The following is a 24,293-nucleotide window of genomic DNA, read 5'->3' as shown; positions in this document are numbered from 1 at the left end:
CAGGACTGCTGCCCACAGAGGTGATGCCTGAGAATGGGTCGGGGCCTCACCCCCGTGCCAGGTGAGGGTCACCAGGCTTCACACTCTGAAGAGTTTCTTTATTTTATCTATCGTCCCCTTGATTCCCGAGTGTCCTCTTTTCTTTGCAGATTTCCTTGACCACAACAAAGAGAGGCAATAAAACCAAAGACTCACAGTAAAGGAAGAAATAGACATATAGACGTGAAAAGGCAGAAAGCAACATGAATAGCTCAACAGCAGATGCTTCCAGCTCATTTCATCTGGATTTCTGGATTTACCTCCGATCCCTACAGCCCCACCTCAGGTGTCAGATGGACACTGTCACCTGCAGACATTGAGGCCTAAAGTGCTGGCCTTCTGGAGGCGGGGGGTTGATCTGATTTTTCACTGTCCCTTCTTTGCTTCGCCTACCCTGTGTTTGTGGACTTGGTTTGGGGTATGGGATGGGTGATTGAGAGGGGGTGTGATCTCCAGAAATTTTCCTCCTTGCGAAGCTAATTAGACCCACCACTTGGGCCTTGTCAATACTCAGCTCTATCCAGTGAAAAGACCAGTCCAGGTACGGACCCACCAGTGGTTAACAGGAATTTATGTGTTAACTCTAGTTACAGCAAAGGCCGGAGATCCAGACTAAGTAATCTGGTCCCACTCCTGTCGAGGTTTTCCTAGATTCATTCCTTTTCAGCATACCTTCTTTATGCCAGGCACTGTGTGGGGAACTGGGGGATAGACTGGTGACCAAAACTGACATGGATCCCATCTTCAACTGATTTACGTCGTTGGTTTGCCTTTCCTAATGCTGGGGAAATGCCCAGAGAGAAAACACGGCTGTCTCCTCCCTTCCCTGAGTGTGTGGATATTGGGCTCAGCACCTGCTCCAGCTGTTGTGTTTGGACATCCCATCTCTGTCACTGGCCTGCAATGAGCAGAGAGCTCCATCACCCAAGTGCGCCCCGCCTTGGGACCTAGCCTTGCTCTTTCAGGTGTATAGCGCCCTCTGCTGGTGACCTCGACAAATGCCCTGGGCACGGAGTGTATAACCAAATGCCCTGGTAGCCTTTTCTGCTCATCTGAATGAACCCTGTGCGTGTTGTCTGTCCATCCAACGCCCACTGCTGAATGACAGGTCCTGTTCTAGGGGTTGAGGACTGTATAGGTTATAACTGTATATAGTTATAACTGTACCAGGTAAATTTTCAATCTTCTCCCAAGTTTCAAGTTCAACTCCCATCTTTTGAAGGAGGCCCCCAATGCTGGTAGATGGGTTGGGAATGGGGCTCATTCTGGGTCCCATGATCCTTTTCAAAGGAGCTGGACTAAGGGGTCCAAGTATCAAGTGGTCCCTCTGTGCTCATCCTTCGTTCCCCAGAGTTTGCTACCTAAGTGGGCAGATCGGGCCCCACGCAGACCCTGTGATAAATGTGGAACAATGGGCTTAATTCCTCCAGGGAGACTGAAACTCCTAACCCCCCCACACCTACCTCCACCCCCACATGCAACTCCTCCCTTCTCCCCGCTAATGGGAACCCACTGACATTGGGCATGATTGGGGAGGGGCAAGGCCCTATCAGAATCCTCTGCCCCCTCCCTTCCTGCCAAATCATCATTGCTGGGCTCTTCCTGCAGCTGCTGGTCCCCCCACCGACACCCCTTATCATTCAAAGGCCAGGGCACACACCTTGATTGTCAGCAATGACCGTGGGGAAACTCACACTCCTTTTCTTGCTCCAACAAAGATTATGAAAGTACAGGAGTTGTGTGCAAGGGGTCTGCCCTCCAGAGGCCAGCAAGTGTCACCACATCCCCTAAAGAAATCAGCCTCTTCTGGAGGGACCAGCCCTTACAGTGCAGCATGCTTGCTGGCAGGAAGACAGAGCGCACACTTTCCTGTTTTCCCTTCCTGGTATTTCTGTGGCTCAACTATTCTTAAACTTTTGTTTTAGTATAACAGCTTCATTGAGCTATAATTCATATTCCTTACAATCTATTCGTTTAAAGTGTACAATTCAATGGTTTTTAGCATATTCAGTCATGTAGCCATCACCACAATTTTGGACCATTATCCTCATCCCCAAAAGAGGTCCTATACCCCTTAGCAGCCACTCCCCATTTCCCCCAAGTACCCCCAGCCCCTGGCAACCACTGACCTACTTTCTGCCTCTAGGGATTTGCCTATCCCGGAAATTGTGAGTGGAATCATGCAATATGCCTTTGTGTCTGGCTTCTTTCACAAAACAAGCGTTGCTCCTTATTTCATTTGCACTTTAAATAGAATGACTATACAGTTTTTCACCTAAGCTGGGACACTTTTAGAGTGAGAGGGACGTTTGCAATTATTGCACTGCCACAATCAGCATAAAACGTAGCTGCCCCTGGACCAAAACTGGAAGGTGTGGGCATCTTACCTTCAACTGAAGTGGTTAAAGGATACAAACCTCCCATGCACTCTGCATCCCCCTCCGTAAATCAAGTGACCAAATCACTCCCCCAGTAACGTCGGCTCTTGTCTGAAGTTAATTTTCTGCCAGAGTTGCTGATGCTTTGTTTAGAGCTGAAGCATGATTATGATTTATGGGAGAAATAAGGGTAATTTCCCCCAAAGAGATGAGAACTGGCTGTTTTATTTTTCATTTTGGAAGCATGAAATTTGACTGCACGGGATGCAGACTACAAAGAAAGCAGACACAGAAAACAAAGCTGTTGTGACAAATGTGTAAGGGATGTGAACTGCGGGCCATCAGAATGAGACTCACGGAGGCTTAATTGGGTAGGTCACGCGTCACGGCTCTGAAAAGGGCAGCCCGATTATTTATTGTTGTGCTGTTTTGTGCACCTGGCTCAGTGTCATCTCTCACTGCCACAGTCTCTCCCCGGCTCTTTTTGATGCTCTTAGAAATGATTTCAGTGTTTGTAAGCAAATACAAAATTTATGATTTTTTTAATTGTAAGTATCTGTTGGGTTGAGAGAGAAGTTAAGCCTGTTTGGCAACTCTCTGTCCGGCTCCTGCTGACAAATGAGCACAGGATGCAGCTCAGCAATAGACATTTTTAACTAGTGAGTCCCTCTTTGCTGCAATAGGGCTAGGTCAAATAAGGAAGTCTCTTTCTCAGTAAACACAGTATTGAGGGCCCACCGCATACGAGACACTCCACCACACCCCACCAGAACTGCAAATAAATATGCTCAGGCTGCCTCAGAAAGCAACCATGCAAAAAGAGAAACTGGATCTAGTAACCGAGAAACCGTCTTCCCTGAGTCTTTGCCTCTGATCAGATCCCTGCGTCAGCCTCAAGCCTAACTTCTATAAGGAACCGAATAATTTTTCCAGGAGTTGTGTTGTGAATTCACTGACAAGGCCAATTTGGGCCTCCTGCCACCATGTGCTCAGGGGTTGCACCACGTGGAAGCTGGTTTGGTGCTGTTTGGGTGCGGGCTCTGTCCTGGGAGCCGGATGTTGGGTCGAGACGTCTCCATGCCAGGGGGCTCCCTCCAGTCCAGTTCTGGACCCCAGATGCCAAGGTGCTCGGCTGGCACCCTGAGCAGCCTCTGTGTGTTTTGTGTCTCAGCCCCTCCATCTGGCTACCCTTCTGCCACCTTTTCTTCTATTTACCCAGCATTCTCAATTTGTCTTCCAGCTCTTTGTGAACCAATTATGCCATAGACAGATTTAGTCAATGTCTAGGCCAGATGCTCAGATACATGCTTTTCTGCATTAAAGATAATCAAAGCAGGCTCCCTGCCAGCCACAGTATACAGACCCCTGAAATTCTGGGAGAAATCCACAGAAACTTTGTCTGATTCTGGCACAATCCCCAAATTCATTCATCAGGAGAAAAAAGCATTGATTTAACAAGCATGGAAAACATCTTTTTTTTTTTTTTTTTTTTCCCTGTGGCTGGCCAGTACAAAAGCATCTTAAATGCTGGTCAGAAGACCTGATCTCTCATACAGCCAAAAGACCTGGCCTAGATCAGTGGGTGGGTACACATCTTTCCCAGTGAAATATTCCTCGTGAGCTAGGTCAGACTCTACTTCTAGGAGGGCTGGACTGCCATGGAGGGTCTCTCAGCAATGGGCCAGGCCCATCCCGCAAGCCTGGGAACCTGGGTTTTTCTCGTCAGCATGATGTTCAACATTTTGTTGCTTATTTGGGTGCCCTTGTGCCAACTCCTCCATGTTTTCCAGGTGTGTAGCATGTTTAAGATAGGACCATCATCTCCTGCCTCAACTCAAAGGTTCGGGAAAGGGGGCACCAATGAAGTGGCCATGGCTTTCCGAGGAGAAAAGCCGCTCTCATCACACCACCAGGGAGAGAAACCAGTCCCCTAGCTGGGGCTCAGTGGAGTCCTTACAGAAAGAGTATTCATGCCATGGGGGGAGAGACACAATGCCCCGGGCTTCCTTGCTCACCGAGGGAGAGCTGCCCATCACTCCCAGAGCCACAAGCAGATACATCTGCCATTCTGCTCTCACAAAGGCCTTCCCTGGCTTCCTGCACAGAAGCAAGTCTCAAAAATTCAGCATGCAAAAGGACTCCAATCTGCTGCCAGGTGTCTCAATTCAGTGAGCCCCAGGAATTTGCATTTTAAACAAGCTCCCAGGTGAATTTGATGCCAAGAGTCACCAACTTTGAAGTGCTAGTCACACCTTGGCATGGCCTCCCTCATCTCCCAGGATTCTTGGTTCCAAAGACAGGTGTGCTTCACACTGCCCTGTAAGCTGTGTGTAGAGTACCCCACCTGGCTCTCAGGTGAGGTGAGTCGGGTGAGAGTCCAGGGCATTAGAGCAGAGGGAGGGTTCCTTGTACCTGGGGCCAGATGGAGCACTCTGCACATGACCTACGAGTGCCATGAGGAGCTTCTGGTCACACCTGAAGGCTGAGAGGATAAAACCCAGTCCCACCTGGACCCAAGTCAACCCAGAAGAGCCATTGGTCCGAGGGCTTGAGGAAGAGAGGGATCAAGTGTCACCAACAATTGTCCCAATGCCATAGGTTAACCCTGAAGATCAAGCCTTCTAAAATAAAACTGGCTCTCACGTATCAATTATCATTACATTAACTACATTATATATTATAAATATAATGCATTTGATATTGTTTAATGAACTTTTACTCTGTGCCACGAAGTGGGGATCCTTCCTGTGAAAGTGAACAGCATGTATGAAGACCCTGTACAAGGTGATGCTCTGATCACTGGCTACTTAAGTGGGGTCCACAGGCCAGCGACATCAGCATCACCCGGAATCGTGCTGGAAATGAAGCTCTCAGGCCCCACCCAGACCTCCTGAATTAGAATCTGCATTTTTAACAAGATGTCCAGGTGATTTGTATGCATGTTAAAGATTGAGAGGAGGCTGGCTGGTTAGCTCAGTTGGTTAGAGTGTGATGTTATAACACCAAGGTCAAGAGTTCAGATCCCCAAACCCACCAGCTGCCAAAAAGAAAAAAAAAATTGAGGGGCACTGCTCTGCCTCTCATGAACCCCAGCGAGCTCGGATCCACAGAGGCTCACAGGAGTTCGGTAAGTTGCCTGTACCTCACCACTAGTGTCGGCAGTGGAATTTGAACCTAGGTCTGTTTCCTCTGTCAATCCCCTTTCTGGCTTTTGTCTTAACTGATAGATGAGCCTCAGCCCATGCCTTTTCATGCTTTTCTTTTTCTTTTAAAGGCACAAGTGCAGATCTCTTGTAATAAATGAATTCCCAATACAAAGTGGTTTCCCTCACCAGCGCCAGCCTTAACGCAAATGCTGACACCCCTCCCTCAGCCCCCTCCAGTCAGAAGGGATTGCTCATGTGCCCCGTTAACAGAAGCACCCAGACGCCTTCAAGGGGAGGCTTTGAAAATCATCAGCCCACTGCCCACACCTCTGCCCCACAATGCACAACCTGGTGCCGGCAGTAAAATGGCTTTAAGATCTTAGCTGCTCGCTGATCAGTGTTAACACCTGGACCGAAGAACAGTCATGGTCAGTGTTTCTCACCGCAGTCTCGGGGACCCTCAGGGCTCCCTGTGGTCTCTACTACTTGCGAGGATGTATAGGTCTCGGGTACATCAGCACCTGCTACTGAGGTTTCTTGGCTCTACCGCAAGAGACACTTGAGAGCAGCCACTGCATTTTCAGGCTTTGACCATAATGGAAAAGGCAAAGGAAGAGAGAGGATCTATACCACCGTCTGGACTTGGCTGAAATGGGGATGACCACTTAGGCAGCCCAAGGGGAATCCACAGGGACTCTTTCCCAAGGGGTTTCCTGTACCCACCCCAGGGCCCTCTGGCCAGCCCCGCCACCTGCCCTGCTAGAAGCAGCTGCTCGCATTCCCATGTGCGCAGATCTCTCTGTTCTCAGCTCCTTGCTGCCCCTGGAGCTACCCCTGGAGAGTGGAGTCATTGATCCTGCCTCTGTCTCTGCCAGGCAATAAGCCCATGTAGAGCAGGGACCACACTCCGCTCATCTTTGGTGCTTCACAGCAGGAGTCCAGTGATGGAGAGTCTTAGAGATGTGTTTTATAAATGACCAAGTCTGTCCCTTTATTAAACTGCTGCCACCAATATGCCCAGCCATAGAACTGTGAGCCCTGTATTCTCTGATCGCACACACAGGGTCCTGCTTGTGGGGAGAGCCCAGGGACAACGTGGTGCTCAGGGAGCCAGCTCTGTACACTGTTGTAATGTCTGTGTCTTTCCAGCCAGAGTGTTCAAAGCTGGTAGGGGGTGAGTGCCCAAGAAGGAGCTATCAGCTGAGCTGTGATAGGATTCAGTCTTCCAGACTTCTGGCCCAACATGTCATCCAGAATAAAGCACTTTTGAGTTCTTACCATCTCCCTGAATGACAATGACATTAAGTGTGACTAATTGGTTGAAGTGCTAGTTGCAAGCTGGCAGGGGGAAGGCTCCCACACTGGCTTTGGAGCTGGAGCTATTGTGCCTTAACCATCTGTCCACATTAGTGGCATTCTCCTGACCTTGCCAGCTGTTCTACGAAAGAACAAAGTACACTCTGAACCTGCCTCTTCTGGATGCCGCCACACTTCCCGGTGTCTTTAAGGATTGTCCTCTCATCCTAATACAGTATTGCATGGTGTGGGTTTCCTTTGGTTGCAAGCACTCTTCAAATATTACAAGTCATTTGCTACAGTTTGAGTGTGCCCCCCCCAAAAAAAACATGTGTTGGAAACTTAATTCCCAGTGCAAGAAGTGTTGGGACATGGTCTAATGGTTGGTGTTTAGGTCATAAGGGCTCCACTCTCACTAATGAATGGATTAATGCTGGTTGTAAAAGGACTTGAGGCTGTGAGTTTGATCTCTTGCTCTCTCGTGCTCTCTTGCCCTTCCTCCTTCCACCATGGGATGATGCAGCAAGAAGACCCTCACCAGATGTGGGCCCCTCGACCTTGGACTTACCAGCCTCCAGAACTGTAAGAAATAAATTTCTTTTCTTTATAAGGTGCCCAGTCTGTGGCATTCTGTTATAGCAGCACAACACAGACTAAGACATCATTGTTCCATTAGTGTCAGATTTAGAGACGACTGTTGTGGTAAAGACCTGGTTTTGAATCTTGGCTCTCTGCCTTTTGCTAGGGATGTGATCCTTGGACAAATTCTTTGCTCAGTCCTCAGTTTCCTAATCTGCAAAATGGTGACAATATTAACTACCTCACAAGGCTTTTTTGAGGAACAAACGAGAAAACATAAATGAAATTGCTCTGTGCATATTAGGTATTTGGTAAATATTTGTGAGATCTGGAACCTTGCTATTGACCACTGTGTAGAACATGGAACAGGGAAGGTCCATTTCAGAGTTAATCCCCAAGGGCTGATTTCCTGGAGCACTGTATGGATATCATTTGAAGGCAATTTGACCCAAAACTAATTGTGTTCATGGTGAAGTTCTGCTGTATTTATAGGGGATCCTAATGCATCAACCCCCTCAGAGAGAGTCATCAGACTTGTGGAAACTCAAAAGGAACAGGATGAAGTCTTTCCTGCCAAGCTTCTCGGAATGCAGAATCCCCCTTAACAAGACTGAGTCTCCCACCTGTGGGCTCACATAAACCAACAGAGGGCAACCCGTCAGTCATTCTCAGATCAAATTCTTCCACACATCTATTATTAAAACAAACAAACAAACAAACAAACATTTATTAACAAGAAGGCAGAAAAGAGTTCATACAATCTGTTCTGTAGGTTTGCTGATGTCCCAGATCCTTGTATTTTAGGTATTCTGACTTCAAAGTCTGTGTGAAAGGATCCTTAGGCAAACACAGCACCGGAGCAGACTCTGCTACTTCCATGGTCAGTACCAGATGCAGGGACACTCTGAAAGCCATGGCTGGACTCTGGGCTGCTATGGACGAGCTGAGCACCATGCTTATGAGCACAGGCGACAGACATCACTAGATTTCCATCCTCTGCTCAGGGTGGGACGAGTCTCTAAAGTATTTTCACACTTCTTGGACATGTCTATATTTTCATCAATGAAGCCCATTTCTAATTTCATTACATTTATTAGTTAGCCACTGATTTCACTAATCAATACCTTTTCAGACATTTACTCTACTTATTAATTAGTAAAGCCTTAAGTACTGCTCAGGATTTGGGTATCAGAAGCATTTGTTGTACCCTCTTCTGGACAGTGTCATTTCTGGAGTGTAGATTCTCAAAACAACTGACCTCCTTAGAACTGAAGCTTAAACTAACCAGCAACTGTGTAATATCATATAGTTTATACTCAAGTGTTTTAATGGGAATTAGGAATACCAAAACTAAAGGATGGATGCGTCGTCAATGGTAGACCCCGTACTGGTGTGGATTGACTACTGACTGTATCATGGGATAAGCACTGGGGAGCTTTAAAAAAGGGTAAGAGTCACTTGCCTTTAAGTAATGTGTAAATTAGTTGAAAAGATATATACATCTGGAACATTTACAGAAGAGTGAGTGAGTGTACAAACCAGAGTTCGGAGACAAGGACTGTGACTGGAAACCTGGTAACCAAGGACAGAGGTCTTGAATTTGTCTTGGCTGCTGGACAGAATCTAGACAGGCAAAGGGGAGAGAGGGACGATGCTCTGAATTTGAGGTGTGGACAGACTCAACAAGGCCACCCTGCTCCTCTTCCTGTTGGAAGGAAGAACCAACGCTGTGGACAACATGGGATTTTGCCGTGGTCAGGTTTGTGCTGCATCCTCGGCTATCAGGCCTGCTCTCCTGCTTTTATGGGCAACAGCTGCCTTCTCCTGGCCACCCCCTGCCCAAGTGTGCAAGGACGGGCCTCCCTCGCTGCTGGGCTCTGGGAGGTTCTCAGATGCACCGGGTGGCCTGTTTAAGATAATTTAATCCCCACCATATGAATAAGGGTTGACATTCGTTTTGCAAGCATTATTTAAGCATTTGGGAAAGTTTTGTCGATTAGGCAACCAAAGTGCCTATAAAGAAAATTAAATATATTTTAATTATAAGTGTACTATAAAATATTTAAGGAAATTTAATGAAGTTCTAAAGTCCTCTGCTAAATGATTACATGAATTTAAATTGATTTGTAAGTAAAATAAGATTTTAAAGGTTAAAAACTTAAGAAAATTTGGGTTTTAATATGTTACTTTAAAAAAAAGTGAATATTAATTTTTAACACCAAAGTCATCTTTTCTTTGCCCAAATTTCCTCTCAGGACAACAGAAAACCTTGCAACATCCTAGGTAGGAAGGGAACACAGTCAGTGTTCGTCCCCAGGGCACGTCCTAATCTTCCCCGCTCCCCCGACTCATGTTCTCTCACTGACGAGGAAGAGAAGAGACGCCGTGAAGTGTGTTAGAGATGGCAGATTTCACACGCTGAGCTCGCCTTTTCTCGTAGAGGTCAGTTCCTTCCTCCTGTCTCCTACCAGTCAGTGATCTGTCTTGATGCTACCCCCTGAGATGGGTCATCTGCTCCTGGACCCCACATCTTCTAAATGCCAGGTCCCTGTTTCATCTACGGGAGGTCCCCAGGAGAGCCTGCGTCACCCGAAATTCAACACATCTATTAGGATCTCCTCCTCGGCCGCCTCCCTTTTTCTTCTTGTCATGTGGCTCAAAACCTCGGGCATCTTCAGTCCCCACCTTTATTTAAATAAGTTAATTCTTCCTCAGAGATTTCCTTCCCTCTGCCCCTACCATCAGAGGTCAGTTTCCTACTTCCCGACCACAACGATAAGTTTTTTTGGGGGGGGAAGGGGAGGTTTTAAAAATTGAGATATAAGTCACATACCATGAAATGCACCCTTTCAAAGTGTATATTCAGTATTTTTTAGTACATGTCCACAGCTGTGTGCAACTATCACCACCATCTGTTTCCAGAGCATTTTTATCCTCCCCTCAAAAAGCCCTGAACAATGACTTTTTAGTTAGTTTTGTCACTGTGTCATTGCTGGTGGTCTTTGCACTTAGTGAAATGTACCTAGAGGTGGCTTGAGGTTTCAGTCCTGACTGTGCCACATTGCATTTACAGCGGGTGACTGTGACACGGTGCTTCAGGGCTCCAAGCTCCAGCTACTACTTACTACTTTTGTGGCCATAACAGTTCCAGTGCCGTTTTATCATCTGTAAAACAGGACAAGAATGATACAATATAAGACTAAATGAGCTAAAGTAGATAAATTAGCTGGCATGATCAGAGCAACCAAAAACACAGGTTATTATTTTATAAACTTCTGATCCAACTAAATAACTATAATGCATCTTTTTAAATTAAAGTTTTTCTTTTGAGATTTGCACATGCAGTTGCAGGAAGTGACACAAAGAGATTACACAGTTTCCCTCAATGATATCATCTTGCCAAACCCTAGTACAACATCACAGCCAGGGTATTGACATTGATGCAGTAAAAATACAGGACATTCCATCACCACAGGGTTCCTCATGTTGTGCTTTTGCAGTCTCCACCTCCTCGTTAACTTCTGGAAACCACTAACCTGCTTTCTGTTCCTATCATCTTGTCACTTCAATAATGTTGTATCAGCAGACTCAGACAGCAGCTACTTTCAAGACTGGCTTTTTTCATGAGCATAATTCACTTGCGACTGATCCACAGTGTTGTGTGAATCACTAGTGCTGAGTGGCGTCCCACGGTGTGGCTGCAACCCATTTTGTTTAACCATTCACCCACGGAGGGATGTCTGGGCACCAGTTTATAGCGGTCACTATAGTGCATATTTATTCAGGCTTCACAGTTTAGAAAGAACTCTTTCACAGATCTCATCTCTTCCATATGATAGCTTTGGGAGACAGGGCATGATTCGTTTCATTTTACAGTTGAGAAAACGGGCTTGCCTAATATCACATAGATACATGACAGAGCTGGCACTCAGATCATCTGAGTAAATATCCTGTGCTCTTTTACCATGTCACTCTGCTTCCTCTGATAAACTCATTCAACAAATACTTTCAGAGTCCCTAAGCTCTGGGGACACAAAGAGGATAAGATACTGTCCCTACAGAGCTTGCAGTAGAGTGGGGAGTCAGACATTCAAATAACAAACATAACCCAGAAGGATAATTACTGTAATGCTCAAGGTGGGACCCGGAGAGATGTGTCGGCATGTGTGTTCCGGCCAGCTGAGCACAGTGGCCTTATGCTGTGGGCATGGGGAGTCGGAGGCAGCTGTGACCAGGGGAGCACAGGGGTGTGGGTGCACTGCTGTGTACAATGGCTCTGTTGAAATTTTCCACCGAGCGTGTATATTCCCTGAAGGTCATGGGCTTGGGACAGATGCAGGCTGGGACCAGTATTCCATTTCTGTGACTTCAAGTCCCAGAGATAAGCAGAGCCCTGTATACAAGAGACCCAGAGAAATGCCACTTTCCTAAGAAGGCCTCTGAGGGAGGAGGGAGGAAAACACGCATCTGCCCAGGAGACCCAAACCTCGGATGATGGAGATAAAGGAACTCAAATAAATGTGTTGTGGCTTAACTACCAGGCCAACAAGGGAAAACGAGCACTGCTGCTTCTCAGGTGCACTGGTTGGGGTTGATAGAGTCATAGGCATTACCTAGCACCTGCTGTTGAAAGAAGTGGCTGCACCCTGAGGTGGCTTTGATGATGGGGACGATGCTGACTGCTGACACTTACCAGCATTTATAATGTGCCAGGCACTGTGCAAAGATCCTTCCATGTATTATGTCATTTGATCCTGTCATCGTCCCCATTTTTCTGGTGAGGAAACAGAGGCCTAGGGACAGGCTCAGAAGCTCATCCAAGACCACTTAGACACAACAAGAAGAGCTGCACCTGCTGGGAGCCTGTGAGCTTTGTCTGCTTCACAGACACCTGCAGAGAGATGGCGATAGAGCACGTAGGTAAAGGGCAGGTCCAGGTGTGGCCGGTAACACTGGTGCCACAGGGCCAGGTGCAGAGTCACCACAGCCTGGGCCACAGAGGCTCCACCAGCAGAGGACATCAGCAGAACCACCAGGCCAAAGGGATGGTGAATTCCAGGACAAGGAGGTGGATGCAGGCCATGAGCTGCTCTGGGTGTATCTCAGCAGCACTCAGCACTGAGCTCTGCCTCCGACAGCGCTGTGCACAGCTCTGTTAAGAGGGCGGTACTGCTGGCCTGGCCCCATTTCCAGAAGGTATTGCCCTGCGGCTGCCTTTGTCAACACAAAATAAGAGAAAGAGGTGAGGGTGAAATAGCAAGGTCACAAGCATCATTGCCAGGGAGCCCAGATCCTCAGCCTCAGTGTCCGGGAGGGTGAGGCCAGAGCAGCACAGAGCAGGAGTTTCTCAGGTTGCATGGGCCCTGGTCCTGAACAGCCTGGAGCCCACTTGAGCCACCAGAGCTATTAGCTCCACAACTGGTGTGACATGCCTGGGAGTGTGTTTCCACCGCTTCTGAGAGAGTCACACTCAACCAGACTATGTCCACAGAGGGGAGCATTCAAGGATGTTGTTGACTGATTCTTTGCAAGCAATATTCTCCAGTGATTAAGAAAATGAACTTTGGGTAAGCTAGGCTGTCTCTGATATGGCTCCCCTGCTAGCTAGCTGTATGATCTTTGACAAGTTTTCCCACCTCCCCAAGACTCAATGTCCTCCTCTGTAAAATGGGGGTGTGACTTGGCTGAAATACTTATGTCATAGAGTGTTTTATGTGAAATAATGTGAACTACATGCTTGCTACAGGGACTGGCCCAGGGAAGCTTGATAAGTGATTATATGGAAATAGACATCTTTTTGCCTTCCAGAAAAGCTACCACAGCTGCTCCCTTTCCTGCCTGACTTGTCCACTCCAGGATTTCTGTGGCTTATAGTCTGTGGGGGCACAGGGGGCTGCCTGTTTTGTGGGAGTCAGAGTGAGTGCAAGCTGCTGTGTGTCAGCACCTTGCTGGAGGCTTGTGGCTGGTAACCACATCTCCTGGGGCACACATCCGTGCTGTCCCAGCCAGGTGAGCATTGGTGGGAGACCAAGCAGGACACAGAGGTGCTGAGGTAGATAGATAAGTACTCCTACCAAGGACTTGAAGGTCAAAGATTTCCCAGGACACGAGCAGCCTCATGGCTTTGTACCCAGGGACTTGGGAGAAGGCTGAGTTAAAGGATAAAGACACCAGCATTTTCCAACAAACTTGATTCTGGGGCCATTGAATGGTGTGTGTGGGTGGGGTGCATGTGTGTGCATGCATGAGTACTTGTGTTTGCACACATGTGTGTCACAGAAACATCACTGGCATACATCTGTTCAGCAAACCTTTGTTATGTGTTTACTGGGCACTGGATTTGGAAAAGAGTCCAAGAGCATCCTATCTTCACAGAGCCAGGAGACAGATAATCAAATACACACAGCCTATGCAGTATAACAACTGCTGGAATAGAAGAGTTCCAGGCACCCCAGAATAAGCAGTGTAGACATGTGACATTCCACTAGAAAACCACCATGCAGGGCAGAGGGTCCATTGGAGGGAACATGGGAAACATTAGGAGTTAAGGCAATAGCACTACATACCAAAAGTTTGCTACCCATCACCACCCACGCTCTATCTGGTCAACACTAAAAAAAACACAAGCACAAGTTAGCAGAATAGACAATCCCAGTGTCGCTTTCCCCATATGTTGCTTTGCTCCCTCCATGGATTTGTCACCCTACTTCCCCTGGGTAATGGAGATGCAAAGGATTACTCAAAGCCCATCTCTTCTGAGCAGTGAGAAGCCCCGAAGTGGCTAACTTCCCTGGGACCCTCCAGTGAGTGGCAACCCTTCCTCGGGAAATTAACGCCAAATTGGGGTTCTCTTCCTGCATTTATTTTCCAGACCAGGAAGTTACAGGAAGAGAACATAGTTGGGATTATAGTTTAACAATATAGGCTGGTAACTTTCAGTGAAGCAAGCCAGATGACATTCCAGTAGATGATTAAGTGATCTTACAGCAATTTCTCAGTATTTTTACATAACAATCAGTAACTAGTCTGTCCTTGAGCCAGCAACCTTGCTGTGTTAGAATACTTTATCTTACACCAGAGGCTTGGTAGCCTGAGGAAAATTTCCTGTCCTGGCAAGGTCAATATTTGAAACAGCAAGGCTTTGGAAAACCAGGCCCTATGAAGTACATATGCTTTATAGTATATTCCACACCCATAACCAACCAACTTACAATTATTAAAACAAAAAAACTGCCATCCTATAATCACTGGAACTTGGTGGAAGAGGAGGAGAGACCCACAGAGTTTCTGAAGGCATGGAAAGCCACGGCAAGCAGGAGAGGGACTACTCTGATCAGACCCTGACCTAGCCACTCACAGAGCAGCTACCAGCACACAAAGCAGCTACTTAAAAATGGTAAAGCCAAAGCAGCATCCTTTTTGTGAAGTTACTGGGAGTCTGCAGGGGAGAGGTGTGCCATGACCACTGGCAAAAAAAAAAAAAAAAAAGATCATCACTTTGGAGTGCACCATCCCATTTCCCAGGCCAGCAAACTGTTCACAAGCTTCCCCTGTGCCCACATAGGAGGGAGGGGCTGTGGTCAATGGGAGAAAGAGCCAGAGGTTGATGAGTCTTTGCAGGGGACTCATGCAGGGTCTGTCCCGTGGAAAATAGTTACAGTGCTGGAGCCTGGGTTGATCCAGCAGGGGTGCATTAGAGAGTGGCATAGGCAGCTGATCTGCCTTCCAAGAGGCACAGGAGCCTCACAGTGGAGACTGGTCAGTCTGATAGAACTGCCGGGGCACAGTTTGCAGGAAAGACTTAGTCCTGGGCTGGAATTCCCACACAGTGTTTGCAGTGGCCCCACACAGCCTGAAAGTGGCTAAAAGGCCAGCATTTAAAATCCAGTCCTCACAAAAAGCTCTCCCCCATCTGAGAAACAACAGAAAGATAGCAATTTAGCTTAGGCACAGAGTTCAAGGTCCAATCCCCACAGGAAGTTCCCCTACATCCAGGAATTAACCACAGGACAGAATATTAGTTCCAGTATAGTTTTTAAATGGTTCTGGTTGTTGTTAATCTACCACAGAATGGAAGAAAACCACAGGCCAGAGACAAAGTTCTGACACTAAGCAGGAAAAGTCTAACACCACAAAAGAACACCTATAAAACCTGGAAGAGGGAGCTGTCTCTGCAAGTGCCCAGGTAGCAATGTAAAATCCAAAGATTGAGAAAGAACAGAGAAATATGACACCACCAAAGGAAACCAACAAAGTACCAGAAATTGACTCAGAAGAACAGCAGATTTATGCAATGTCTGACAGAGATTCAGAATAATCCTGTTAAAGATGTTCAGTAAGCCACAAGAAAATACAGAGAGAAAATTAAATATTTGGAAAACAATCTAGGAGCAGAGCAAGAAACTTGACAAAAAACAAAACAAAACAAAACAAATCAATTAAAAATAAAATAGAAATTCTGGAAATAAAGAATACATTATCTAAACTGAAAGACTCAATAGAAAGCTCCAACAGCAGACTTGATCAAACAGAGGAAAGAATTAGTGAGCTCTAAGACAGAACATACAAAATTATCCAATTAGAGGAGCAAAAAGAAAAAAGAATAAGAAATAATGAAACAGAATTGCAGCAATTATAGGACTCCTTCAAGCAAAATAACCTCCACTTAACTGGTGCACCTGAAGGAGTTGATAAGGAAGAGACCTAGAAAGGACATTAAAGAAAATAATGCTGAAAAATCTCCAAGGATGTAGAAAATTGACAGCACCCAAGTACAGGTCACTGATCATATTTAATCCAAGGAGTAACACCCCAAGGCACATCATAATCAAACAATCAAAAATCAAAGACAAAGAAAGAATACTGATTTGAGGTGAAGGATGTACTAAGCTCCCTAATATGATCATTGCACAGAGTATGAATGTATCCAAATATAATATTATACCCCATAAATATATACAATTGGTCATGAGTCAACATATAAAATATATCATTGGTTAATTAAGAAAAGTAAATTGAAAGGAGAGAAAAAAGAGAAATAAAGAATAGAATAGTTTACCACAGGCAGGGAAAGGGAGGGGATATGGATATATGAGGAAAGGTTGGTAGACTGGTACAAAGTTACAAAGTTACAGTTAGATAGTAAGAATAAGTGCTGGTGCTCTAGGGTGACAATAAAAAATGATATTATATTTCAAAATAGCCAGAAAAGAGGATCTTGAATATTAGAACCATAAAGAGATGTAAATGTTTACATGATAGATATGCTAACTATTCTGATTGAATCATTGTACAATATATGCATGTACTGAAATAACAAACTGTACCCATAAACAGGTAAACACACACATATATATATATTTATGTATGTATGTATGTATAAAAGAAAATTACTGAAAGCAGCAAGAGAAAGGAAATACATACCATTCAACAGAGCCCCAATAAGGCTCTTGGTGGACTTCTCACTAGAAATCCTCCAGGCCAGGAGAGAGTGGGATGATATATTCAAAGTGCTGAAGGAAAAAGACTGTCAACAAAAAATTCTACATCCAGTAAAACTAAATAAAGACATAAAGTCTTTCTCAGACAAACAAAAGCTGAGGAAACTCATCAACCCTAGATCTGCTATACAAGTAATGCTAAAGGGAGTTCTTCAAGATGAAAGAAGATGTTGCTAAAGCATAACAAGAAAACATCTGAAGGTACAAAACTCACTGGCAAAGTAAGTAAACAAACTCAGAATACTCAAATGTTATACGGGTGGTGAATAAACCACTTACATCCTCATAATGAAGACTATAGGACACACCCAACAAGATAATAACAAACTCAACAACCATATAAGAGATAGGCAATAACAAAAGATGTAGCTTGAAGCAACAAAATGTCAAAAAGTGGGGGGAATGACATTAAGGTAGAATTGGCTTTGGTTTTTATTTTTTCTCAATGATTAAAGTTAAGTTGTTATTAGTTAAAAATAATCTGTTATAACTATAACATGTTTTTTGTAAACCTCGTGGTAACCACAACTCAAAAATCCTTAATAGACATACTGAGATAATGAGAAATCAAAATATATTACTAGAGAAAAACCACTTAATCACAAAGGATGACAGTAAGACTGGAATGAAGGAAAAAGGGATCCTCAAATCAACCAGAAAAAAGTAACAAAATGGCAGTAACAAGGCTCTATATATCAATAATAACTCTAGATGTTAATGGATTAAATTCTCCAATTGAAAGACACGGAGTGACTAATAGGCTTAAAAAACAAAAATCAACAATATGCTGCCTACAAGTAACTCACTTCATCAATAAATACACACATCAACTAAATGTGAAAAGATAGAAAAGATATTTCATGGAAATGGAAATCAAAAAAGAGCCAGTGGAGCTATACTTATATCAGATAAAATAGAATTCAAGCCCAAGGAAAGTAAAAAGAAAAAGATAAAGAAGGTTTTATATAATGACAAAGGGATCACTTCAAAAATTAGAGTATATACACACCCAATACCAGAGCACCAAGACATATAAAGCAAACACTACTGGACTTAATAGGAGAAATAGACTCCAGCACAACAATAGCTGGGGACTTTAGTACCCCACTTCCAGCAAAGAATAGATCTTCCAAACAGAAAATTAACCCAGAAACATCAGAGTTAATCCCTACACCAGACTGATTAGATCTAACGGACATTTATGCAACATTTCCTCCAACAGCTGCAGAATACACATTTTTCTTAGTAGCTCATGGAACATTCTCTAGAACAAGCCATATGCTGGGTCATGAAACAAGTCTCAACAGATTTTAAAAAACTGAATTCGTACCAATTATCTTATCTGACCACACGAAATAAAACTAAAAATCAATAACAGAAAGGGCAATGGAAACTACAAAAGCACGGAAATTAAACAACATGCTCCTAAACAACAAATGGGTCAAAGAAGAAATTTTTAAAAAAATTCCTGGAGACAAATGAAAATGAAAACACAACATAACAGAACCAATGGGATACAGCAAAAGCAGTTCTAAGAGGGAATTTTATAGCCATAAAAGGCTACATCAAAAAAGTAGAAAGACTTCAAATAAGCAACCGAATGTTACACCTCAAGGAACTAGAAAAATAGAGTAAACCAAACCTGAAATTAGTAAAAGGAGAGAAATAACAAAGGTCAGAGCAGAAACAAATGAATTAGAGATTAAAAAAAAAAAAAAAAAAGATTGATGAAACAAAGAGTTTGCTGTAGATTGGATGTACCCCCGCTGCAGCCAAACTGAAGCTTAAATCTCCACCCCACTGTAACTGTTGAGGGTGAGAAATCCTACTGTGGTAATTGAAAGGTGGGGCCTTGAAGAGATGATTAGGTAGTAGGACCATGCCTCAGTGAATGGATTAAAAATCATGGCCATGGGAGTGGTTCTAAGGGCTTTAACAGAAGAGCACATAAGAGGTTAGTGTCTCTCTGCTCTGCCATTTTCTGCCATGTGAAACCCCTGAGTCACTATTGCCACCACCGAGGCTGTCACCAGATGTGTTCCATTGCTTTGGAATTCCCAGTCTCCAAAACTGTAAGCAATAAATTTCATTTTCTTTACAAAACACCCAGTTCCATGTATTTTGTTATAAGCAACAGAAATGGACTGATACAGAGTTGGTTTTTCAAAAAGATAAACAAAATTGGTAAACCTTTTTCTAGGCTACTGAAGAAAAAAAGAGAGAAGATTCAAATTTAAAAAGATGAAAAAGGAGACCTTACAACTGGTACCACAGAAATACAAAGGATCATAAGAGAGTGCTACAAACAACTATATGCAAACAAACTGGAAAACCTAGAAGAAATGGATGAATTCCTGGACACATCCAACTTACCCAGGTTGAATCATGAAGAACTAGAAAACCTAAACCTAAACAAACGAATCACAAGTAATGAGACTGAAGATTGATTTAAAAAGTCTCCAAACAAAGAAAACCCAGGACCAGATGACTTCACTGCCAAATTCCACCAAACGTTTAAAGAAGAACTAATACCAATTCTTCTCAAATTCTTCCAAAAAACTGAAGAGGAGGGAATACTTTCAAATTTATTCTATGAGGCCAGCATTATCCTCATATCAAAACCAGAAAAGGACTCAAGAAAAAAAAAAAAAGAAAGAAAAAACTACAGACCACAACACGAAAATCCTCAACAAAATACTACCAAAGAGAATCCAGCAACACATTAAAAAGTCATAAACCATGATCAATGGAATTCATCCCAGGGATGCAAAGATGGTTCAATATATGCAAATCAATAAATGTGATACATTACAACAGAATGAAGGAAAAAACATGATCATTTTAGAAGATGAAGAAAAAGAATTTGATAAAATCCAACACAGTACGGAAGGAATGCACCTCAACACAATAAAGGCCATATAAGACAAGCCCACAGCTAATAGAACACTGAATTGATAAAACTTAAAGGCCTTTCCTCTAAGATCTGGAACAAGATGAGGATGCCTACTTTCTCCACTCTTATTCAACATAGTAATACTGGAAGTTTTAGCCCATGCAATAAGGCAAGAGAAAGCAATAAAGGGCATCTAAATCAGAAAGGAGGAAGTCAAACTATTTCTATTTTCAAATGACATGACCTTATACATAGAAAACTCTAAAGACTCCACCAGAAAATTATAAGAACTAATAAATAGATTCAGTAAAGAGGAAGGATACAAAACCTTCAAAAATCACTATTATTTTTATATGCCAATAATGAAATGTCTGAAGAAGAAATCAAGGAAGCAATCCCATTCACAATAGCTACCAAAAAAACCAAAATATCTAGGAGTAAATTTGACCAAGGAGGTCAAAGACCTCTACAACTAAAACTATTAAACCTTGGTGAAAGAAATTGAAGAAGACACAAATAAATGGAAAGATATTCCCTGTTCATGGGTTGGGAGAATTAATATCATCTAAATGTCCACATTACACAAAGTGATCTACAGATTCAATGCAATCCCTATTAAAATACCAATGACATTCTTCACAGAAATAGAAAAAACAATCTTAAAAATTTGTAAGGAACCACAAAAGACTCCATATAACCAAAGCAATCTGAAAAAGAATAAAGTTGGAGGCATCACACTACCTGACTTTAAAATACACTATAAAGCTATAGGAACCAAAACAGCATGGTGCTGGCATAAAAACAGGCAAATTGACCAATGGAACAGAATAGACAGCCCAGAAATAAACCCTCACACTTACAGCCAACTGATTTTTGATAAAGGTGCCAAAAATACACAATGAGGAAATGACATCCTCTTCAATAAATGGTCCTGAGAAAACTGGATATCCACATTGAATCTAGACCCCTGTCTCTCACCATACACAAAAATCAACTCAAAATAGAACAAAGACTTAAATTTAAGACCCCAAACTATGAAACTACTAGAAAAAAACATAAGGGAAATGCTATATAAAATTGGATTAGGCAGCGCTTTTTTGAACAAGACTATCAAGGCACAGGCAACTAAGCAAAAATACACAAATGAGACTACATCAAGCTAAAAGTCTTCTGCACAGCAAAGGGAACTATTAATAAAGTGAAGAGACAGCTTACAGAATGGGAGAAAGCGTTTGCAAACAACACATCAGATGAGGGGCTGATATCCAGAATATGTAAAGAGCTCAAACAACTTAACAGCAAAAAAAGAAATAACCCAATTAAAAAATGCGTAAAGGACCTGAACAGAAGTTTCTCAAAAGAGGACATACAAATGGCCAACAGGTCCATGAAAAAATGCTCAACATCACTACTTATCAGGGAAATGCAAATTAAAGCCGCAATGAGATATCCTTTTACTCCAGGTGAAATGGCTATTATCAAAAAGACAGAAAATAAATGCTGGCGAGGATGTGAAGAAAAGGGAGCCCTCCTACATTGTTGGTGGGAGTGTAAATTGGTACAGCTACTGTGGAAAACAGTACGGAGTTTTCTCAGAGAACTAAAAAGTGAACTACCTTATGACCCAGCAATCCCACTACTGGGTATGTACCCAAAGGAAATGATATCAATATATCAAAGAAACACCTGCGCTCCCATGTTCATTGCAACACTATTCACAATAGCCAAGAGATGGAGTCAACCTAAATGTCTATCAACAAATGAATGGATAAAAAACTGTGGTAGATATATACAACAGAATACTATTCAGCTATTTAAAACAATGAAATATTGTCATGTACAGCAACATAGATGGAACTGGAGACCATGTTAAGTGAAATAAGTCAGGCACAGAGAGACAAACACAGCACGATCTCATTCATACATGGAATCTAAGGAAAAACACAAAAAGTGGTTCTCATAGAAGTAGAGAGTAGAGTAGTGGTTACCTGAGGCAGGGAGGAGAGAAGGATGGAGTATTGGGGAAGAGGTGGTTTAACCAGTACAAACCTGTGCTATCTACCCTAAGTGAATCTTTGTGCAGTATATGCATGTATTGGAACAACACACTGTACCCCACAAATATGTACAAATAAATGTTAAAAAAAAAAAGTTCCTAGAAAAACAGAATTAAGAGATAATACAAATCTTTCCATGAACTTTTTGAAGACCCCGTGTAGGTAATAAAGCATATAAGTAAATCAAAAAAGAAAGAAAGAAAGCAAAAACAACTAGCCTTGACTTCTCAGCTTGCAGGATCCTGGCTCAAGGGCACACGTGTGCAGGCTTCAGGCAGCGCTGACTATCTGGGGAATCAGAAGGGCTGACTCCCCCCACCAACCTTCCCTGCATCAAACTCAGACTCAGAGCCTACTGTGCACCAGGGTGGTGGCTACTGGGAATGTCAAAATGAGGAAGTTCCAGCCCCACTCTCAAGGACCTCATAGCTAGCGGAGGAGATAGACAAATAGGTGGCTGTGAGGGTGGGGGGACCAGAGGAAGGAGTGGGCAGTGTCCCCTATGGGAAGGATTAGGAGAGTTTCCTTGAAGAAGGTGACCTCAAGCAGTACACACGGAGTCACTGGCCACCATCAAAGCTTCCTGTGGATGTGGGCTTGGCTGTGCCCAGCTGTCTGGAGTCCACAGAGACCTGAAGGCCACCAGAAAGAGAGACAGCAACACAGGGTTACCCACAGCCCTCCTGTCACCTACAATCTGCGGAGGCAGCTGCCAGGTGTCATTTGCATAAAAAGTCCCCATGACCTTGCTAGTCAGTAAACAGTGAAACTCTTTTCTGCAGATTCTACAGAGGTTCTGCCTTGTCCATCCAGTGTGTGTGGTGTCAGCTTTCGTGTGTGGTTCGACAGTGGGAGAAAGACCCCCAGACCAAGCCAAGGCTGCTGAAGAGCCGTAATCTGCCATCTCCAGCCAAGCTATGGGTCTCCCTGGGACACTGACCTGGTCCATTTAGAGTCACAGGTGCCTGGGGCTCATGTGGCAGGAGACAGTGTTTTGTTCCAGCAGCACATTTTGTCAGGTTCTTTCGTTCTAACTTAATTCCATTCTCTAGCAAAGTGAGGGAGGGCGTGTGTTGGCAAAATCTTTTATTCCACCCAGCTTCAGCTTGATGCCAGGGTGGTTCCTTCGCTGGATGCGTGCCAAGAGGTGGGTCTTTTTGTTTTGCATTTTTTTAAGTGTAGTTGAGGCACGCTGTGCTTACCTCTCCCATCCTCTGTTCCACCTGGAACCTGATACCACTTCTAATCTCATTCTGACCCAAACTCCTGTCTCTCCTCATCTATGTCTCTCGCTCCTTCCCATGGAAACTCCACGTGGCAGCCCCTGCTGGTCGCCTACTCAGTAGCTGTGCTCCTTGCTAACAGAACCCCATCTTGCTCCGGTACTGAGTGAAGCTTCCCAGGGCGTGAGGCTTTAGTGGTCTAAGATTAAGCCAATCATGGTAACTCCTGTTTTATGAATGGCTGTGAGATGCATTTCTGGTCAATGAGGCATGAAAAGTCAGCTAGAGGGCTTCTCAGAAAGCTCTCATAGTTCTCACAAAGGACAGAGAGAAGGACTATTCTCTCTCCTTACTTGGGACACGAGTGTGAGGGCGTGATCCTCAGGGCTGCAGCAGTCATTTCAGGACCATGGGGGGACTAGTCAGAGGACAAAAACCATAAATTGAGGATGGCAGAGCAGAAAGGTGGAAGGAACACGTGTTCACGTTGATATTGTTGATCCATTGAATGAACTACTCTCACTTATTTTTACAACATAACAAATCCCCTTACTATTTAAGCAAACTGTGGACCATGGGCCAAATTGGCCTGCTGCCTGTTTTTATAAATATAGAGCTGTGTTGGAACACAGCCGTGCTCATTTGTTTACATATGAGTATTGACAGCAATGGCAGAGCCATGTAGTTGTAGCTGTGACAGAGGCAAACACTGATATACTACCTACACAGCCCTTTACCAAAAATCTACCAACCCCTAATTGAAGCCTGATTTGCCATTTGGGTCATCTATTACCTGAAGCCAAAAGCTGTGAATTGATAACCTTGCAACTTGGTATGTGATATAAATGTCTTTCTTTGTTTTCTATTTTATTACTTACTTTAAAAATTCTGAACTGTACTGAATTCAGTCACAAATTCAAAAAACAAATACTCAAGACCCAACAAGCCACGTGAAAATGTCGTGGCATGGAAACAACATGGTCTGTGGGTTGGCAGGCACAGCAGGTGGCTCTTACTTGGTGTTTCTGGATTCTTTTGGATTATAAATTCTGGCTTTGCCTCATGCCTTTTCTGCCATAACTCAGCATAGGCTGTTACAAGGAGCCACGCAGCTTCCTTCATGCTTTGCTGCTTAGAAATTTTTTCCACCAAATGCTCTGGTTCACAACTCCTAAATTGCAA

Source organism: Cynocephalus volans, chromosome 7, assembly GCF_027409185.1.
Source record: "Cynocephalus volans isolate mCynVol1 chromosome 7, mCynVol1.pri, whole genome shotgun sequence".
Lineage (NCBI taxonomy): Eukaryota > Metazoa > Chordata > Mammalia > Dermoptera > Cynocephalidae > Cynocephalus > Cynocephalus volans.
This window is presented reverse-complemented; position numbering follows the sequence as displayed.